Genomic DNA, 7,124 nt, shown 5'->3' with positions numbered 1-7,124 from the left:
AGATTGGCTTTGTGTATTCACTGCAGCAAGTTGTAGTCTATTAATTCTCTTGGCTATCATCTCCATTTGTTGCTGAAGTTGTTGATGCATCTGTTTATTTTGTGCCAAGATAGTGTCTACACCTTCAAGCTCCAAGACATCATTCTTGGAAGCTCATTGGCGTTGCCTTTGATGAGCATAAAAGTATTGATTGTTGGTCACAGTGTCTATGAGATTCTGAGCTTCTTCAGCTATCTTCATTAGCTATAGTGAACCTCATGTAGAGTAATCCAAGGACTCTTGAGCTTTCAGAGTCCAGCCCTCATAAAAATTCTGAAGTCTGTCCCATTCACTAAACATTTCAGGTGGACATTTCCTAATCAAGGCCTTGTATCTCTCCCATACCTCGTACAGTGATTCTCCATCCATTTGAGTGAATGTTTGCACCTTTGTTTTTAATCTTATGATTCTCTGGGGTGGATAGAACTTAGCCAAGAATTTGCTAACCAAATCATCCCAAGTATTAATGCTTTCTTTGGGAAAGGTTTCCAGCCATTGGGTAGCATTACCCCTCAAGGAAAATGGGAATAGAAGTAATTTGTAGATGCCAGGATGCACCCCATTTGTCTTGATAATTTCACAAATCTTCAAGAAAACAGACAAATGTTAGTTGGGGTCTTCAAGAGGGCCACCTCAATAAGCACAATTATTTTTCACCAAAGTGATTAATTGAGGCTTCAACTCAAAGTCATTTGCATGAATATTTAGGGTGAGGATGCTGCTCCCATAGTGTCTAGGATTGGGGATAGTGTAATAGGCCAACACCCTTCTTGCAGGTTGGGTATTGTTGGTCACTCCTTATTCCTGCACCTCATCCTCCATGACTTGCACAATCACAAATAAACCAAATGAAAACTGGACATTCTAATGCTAGAATGTGGTTAGAGGGTTAGGTGACACAATGTGTCAAACAATTAATATGCTTAAAAGAAATACAAAAGAAAATTGCTTAATCTAGATTATCACCTACTTAATCATTGTTGATCTAAATCAATCCCGGGCAACGGCGCCAAAAACTTGATGACAAAAATTTGATTTCCGTACAAATTCACTGGCAAGTGTACCGGGTCGCATCAAGTAGTAAAACTCACAAAAGTGAGGTCGATCCCACAGGGATTGATGGATCAAGCAATTTTTTTTTTTGTGATGAATTTAGTTAAGCTAATATTGATGAATTTAGTGAAAGTTTGATTAACAGAAAGTAAATTGCAAGAAATTAAAGTGCAGAAAGTAAATTGGCAGAATCTTAAATTGTAAGAGAAGTAAATTACAGAAACTTAGAGAACAAGAAATTAAGAGAGCTGAATCTTAAATTGTAAGAAAGGTAAATGACAGAATCTTAGAGTGCAGAAAAGTAAAATTGTAGAATCTGAATTGCATTGAAATTTAAATGGCATGAATTATAGAAGGGAAATGGTTGTAGGGAATTAAAATAGCAGTGGAAATTAACAATGGAAATAAATTCAGAGAGATCAAAAATGTAGAAAATCAAAGAAAATGATTCATCAGGGATTGGAGATGTCATAATCCATTATGAACCAATTGAGTCTCAACTCCTTTCTCAATCATATGAGTAGATCTATGGCGGACTGAAATTGATTGGATCCCAGTTCCTTAGCAATCCAATCTCTCTAATCACAATAAATCTGGCCAATTTCTTGATCTAATTGTCATGAGAAGAGTTAGAGCACATTCTCTTATCCATAAGCCACACAAATTCTCAAAACCTCAATTCCTCCCGAATGGTGTTGGTTAGGAGAATTGTGAAGGATAGAGATCCAATTCTAATGTAGGTGATTCCCCTTCCGAGGCTCACACCCAAATTTAATTGAATTAAACCCCCTTCCGGAGTGAATAAATCACAATCAAAACAGAAGATATCCTACAGCTACCTAAGCGGATTGAGAAGAAGAAGAATATCATTGATCCATAATTATTACAATAGAGCTCCTTGATAAACCACTATTTTATGGTTTATCTTGTGCTCATTTGAGTGGTTTTTATCAACTCTTTACCCACTTATTTATACTATTTGCATGGTTTTACATTTGCCTTCCTAATTATGTGCTTTGATTGAAAACATGCTTCTTTGGCCTTATGTTCCCTATGATTAATCCTCTCTTATTACCATTAGATGCCTTGATATGTGTGTTAAGTGATTTCAGAGATTACAGGGCAGGAATGGCTTAGAGGATGGAAAGGAAGCATGCAAAAGTGGAAGGAATACAAGAAACTGAAGGAACTGCTCAAGCTATCTAACCTAACCTCTCTGCACTCAAACGGTCATAACTTGAGCTACAAAAGTCCAAATGATGCAGTTCCAGTTGCGTTGGAAAGCTAACGTCCGGGGCTTCGATTTGATATATAATTTGCCAAAGCTGCCCCGACGTTAGGCGACACGAACGCGTGAATGATGTGCCCGCATCGTATCTGCGAATTGCAATCCGCGCGAACGTGTGGACGACGCCTCCGCATCACTTTCCCGCGACCTGAATGTAACAGAAATCACAGGGGGAAATTTCTGGGCTATTTTTGACCCAGTTTTTAGCCCAGAACACACAGATTAGAGGCTATAAAGTGGGAGAATGCATCCATTCATAATCATGCTTTTCATAATTCACTTTTCATAATTTAGATGTAGTTTTTAGAGAGAGAGGTTCTCTCCTCTCTCTTAGGTTTTAGGATTAGGATTCCTCTTAAATGATTTAGGATTCAACTCTTCATCAGGTTCAATATTTCTTTTACTTTATATTTAACTCTTATTTTCAAATACTTTAATGCTTGTATTAGTTATGTTGCCTAATTGGCTTATGAACTTTTCCATGTTAAGATTTGAACATTTTATTTAATATAAATGAGGTATTTCAGATTTATCACTTCTTCTATTGTTTATTAATGTTCTAAGTTGGATCCTAACTTGATTTTAGAGTTGATAAATATTCGGAGACCCTTGAGTTGAATTACTCAAGAGTTAAATTGTAATTGGGTTTATCGTTGGTTGGCTCTCTAGTCACTAACACTAATCCTTCCCAAGGGAGAGGATTAGAACTTGTGAATAGAAGTAGACTTCCAACTTACTTGACTTTCTTTTACTTTACTTGGTAAAGGGTAACTAAGTAGAAGCAACCTTCAATTATCAATTGATCTTGAGAAAAATCCAACAAGGATAGAACTTCCGATTAATCTTCTCCGGGTTAAGGTTTTTTTAATTTAATTACAATAAAATTTCTTATTTATTTTTATTGCTTTAATTTATAAATATACCTGTGCCCATTGCCCAAACTCCAAAACCCCAATTTACAAACTCATAACCAATAATAAGAACATACTTCCCTGCAATTCCTTGAGAAGACGACCCGAGGTTTAAATACTCGGTTATCAATTTTAAAGGGGTTTGTTACTTGTGACAACCAAAATGTTTGTAAGAAAGGACTTTTGTCGGTTTAGAAGCTATACTTGCAACTAGGATTTATCTGCAAATTTCTAGACCACGCAAAAGTTCTCTCTTCAAAATTTCGCCGTTGCCGGGGAACTGCAATCGTGTGCCTTATTACTGGTTATTGTAAATATTTTTCTTTTACTTGTTTATTTGTCTTTATTTTCCCCTTTTTATTTCCATTAGCTACTATGAATTCTCACCCCTCTTGCTTTGAGTTTGGTTCCAATATTGTTGAAAGGAGTGAAAGTTATAACAGAAACATGCATCAAAGTCAGAGCAATCAAAGATGGATGGAGCCAAGAGGATCTGATCGACCCTTTAGGCAACAACACCCTCCAAGATATCATGGACAAAGACCATTCCACAATGCATACCAAGCCAATAGACATGGTGGACAACCTTGTAATTACCAACAAGCCCCACCCTGTGCTTATAGGCCATCCTCTCAACATAACTTTGAACCACCACACTCACAAGCTCCTTTTCACCATTCACCACCATATGATCCTTATTTACCCTAATTCCAATCCAATTACTCCCAAACACCACCACTTCCCCATGTACCACGTCCAAATCCATCACCCCGAGAATCAGAGGTTCGCCTCAAGGAAACAGTAGATCAACTTCAAACAACCCTTCATCAACTGGAGCAAGCTGTAAGTCAATTATCTTCTAGACGTTCGAACATTCAAGGACCTCCCACAGCCCTATGTGGACAATCTAAAGAAGAGCGTAGCATGAAGGAGATACTAGAAACTCCAGTGGACAGAATAGGGCATGACTTCGTACTGGAACAAGTAGAGGAAGCTGTCATTGTAAGAGAAGAAGAGTTGGTTGAAGACTTAGGAGATGTTGAACTTCCATGGGAATCCAGAATTGTGGAAAATTCTGTCAAGGACGTTACAATTGATGCTAAGGAGGATAGTGCACAACTCCCAAAGCAAGTCTTTTATGAAGAACTAGACGGAATAATCCAAGAAGCAAGTTTCCTTGATGATGATAATCTCAAGTCAAGTTCTCCCAGTAATGAGCTTGCATTAGCAAATGAATTCTCTGAGATCAAAGAATCTTCCCCAAGTGAATACGAAGATGATGCGGAGGTAGATTTCTCCCAACCTCCCGTTTATGACTTAAGTGACGAGGAAGACATAGAAGGCTTTGATCAGGACATGGATGCATTTGAAGACGTCTGCAAGGAAGTAAAGAAATTCACCAAAGAGCACAAGGGAGTAGAACTTACAGAACCACTAGAAACACCTATCCCAAGGCCATTACCACCCAATACAAGCTTCAATTAGGTACAATCCTTAACCTTTAGCTTTATTTTTCCACTTGAATATGGGTTGCTCGAAACAGATGGCCAGCTTAGAGCTCGCTGCGGCTTTAAGAGTAAGAGGGAAATGGCTCGTACTCAGAGCTGGTGCACAAGGTTCAATAAGGTTCCACGCTTCAACTCGAAGAGCACGGATTGGCATCATGATTAATCGAATGGATCTAGGAAAATGTTTGGTCACCATGGTGAGAATCTACTTTCTAAACTGCACGGATGGAAAAATATAGATCAAGACGAAGGCGGATTTAAAAGCAAAGTTTGGGATCCTGGAATCTATTCTGACATTCGTCACCCCGGGAGCCTGACAATCTGCTTGAAGATACTCAGAAGCTTTACATGCCTAGTCTGGGACCCCGGAGGCTATTGGCATTCCAAGCATTGGTGGAGATTTCTGGACGAATTTAAGCGCAAGCCGCCATAACAGGAAGCTCATCCAATGTCCAACTTAAGGACTTTAACTAAAAGTGCTAGGTGGGAGACAACCCACCATGGTATGGTCGTTTCTTTTTCAGTCTTATTTCATGTTATTTATTTTTGTTTTCCTTTTCAATTGAACCTGAATATTATTCATTCGCATTTAATGCTGCATAATTGCATACCTGCATGAAAACAAAAAAAGAGAAGAGAGTAGGCGTGCGACGCGATCGCATCACTCATGCGATCGCGTCAGTTGCGAAAAAATAACCCCCCACGCGTCCGCGTCATTCACGCGGTGGCGTGACCTGGAAATAAACTGTTTTGTTTCCATTCATGTCTTGGTTTTGGCACTTTGAACTCTGCTTTACTCTGCTTTTACCAACCCAATTCATGAATACCAGGGCAAGCTTTCTTATTCTTTTTTATTTCATGGTTCATAATCTACATTTTTGATGTTTAGCTTCCAATTTTTGATTCATCATCAACCTGATTCTCTTGTTTGGATATGAGTTAACTGTAGCTTCTAATTGAGAATGCTTGTTACTTAGAAAATGATCATCATGCCACTTACTCTAACCCACTTTTTACTAATTCACTAATTTTAACTTCCTAAACTCTTTTTTTCATTCCTAACCAACCTAACCTTTCAACACATCTCTTCTGGTTTTTCACTATTCTCTTTAACCTTCTAACCACAACATGATGATAATTTTTCCTAATTAACATGATTTCTAATACATTTTGAATTGTTAATTTTTCTTCTCGGACTTTTAATTCTTATTCAAACCTTAATGCACATTTACTTAACTCATTTTCATTACTCCACTGCTCTTTTGCCACTATATGCTTATTTTGTGATTTGCATACTTGTTTTTTCTGTTTTTATTATATCCTGGTTTTCTATTTTTCAGGATGTCTGATACCCAAAGAAAAGGAAAGGGAAAGGCAGCAACTGGCAAACGGAAAAGAGGAGAATCCTCCATGTCTATCCTGGACATCATGCATGATGAATCCTGGCGGGAGAAACACTTTACCCCGCAGGAGAAGGCTGACCAGCTACTCCCTGCTACTGATCCCATTAAGTTTGCAAACCGATACTGCAAGCTGAAGTATCCGGTGATTGCAACCTCCAGAAACCTGTACCTGGAGAGGATTCTGAAGATCCCAGAAGACTCCAGCAATACACCTCTGATCAGATCAAACAAAGAGGTTGGTTCTTCCTGGAGAGAAACCTGACTGAGGTCAATGCATCTTGGGTACAGGAATTTTACTGCAATTACTTCAAAACTTCCCTAGATGCAGTAAACCTAAGAGGGAAGTAGATACTGGTCACTGAAGAGGCCATTGAGGATATTCTGAAGCTTCTGCCTAAACCTGATCAGCCAGATGGTTATCAACAGGCTGAGGAGCACATGCGCTTCATGAAGTTTGACTGGGATGCCGTCAAGGCAAGGATAGCCATTGACCCGACTGTTCCATGGGTCATAGGTCAGAACACCACCATGCCTAAGGGAATCAAGCAGATTTACTTAAATGATGAGGCTCGGCTATGGCATCAGATCCTAAGCAACTTTATGATGCCGAGTACTCACGAGACAGAGCTACCTGCCACTATGATTACCCTCCTATGGTGTGTGATGGAGGGTAAGGACCTGTACCTGCCACGCTTCATTCGGTACTACATGGCCAGGGTCCACGTCCGAGGCACTCTCCCCTTTCCATATCTGATTACACAGCTTGGCCGTCGAGCTGACGTGCCTTGGGAGGATGCTGATGAGAATCCACCTGCTGCAGAATGCAAGAAAATTATTCCTCACAGCAGAAACTTTCTGGCTTTGGGCTACAGACCTCTATTCCACACTCCTACTGATGAGACAGCCACACCATCTGCCGGCC

This window comes from Arachis ipaensis, chromosome B09, assembly GCF_000816755.2.
Source record: "Arachis ipaensis cultivar K30076 chromosome B09, Araip1.1, whole genome shotgun sequence".
Classification (NCBI taxonomy): domain Eukaryota; kingdom Viridiplantae; phylum Streptophyta; class Magnoliopsida; order Fabales; family Fabaceae; genus Arachis; species Arachis ipaensis.
Note: the sequence above shows the minus strand (reverse complement) of the source record.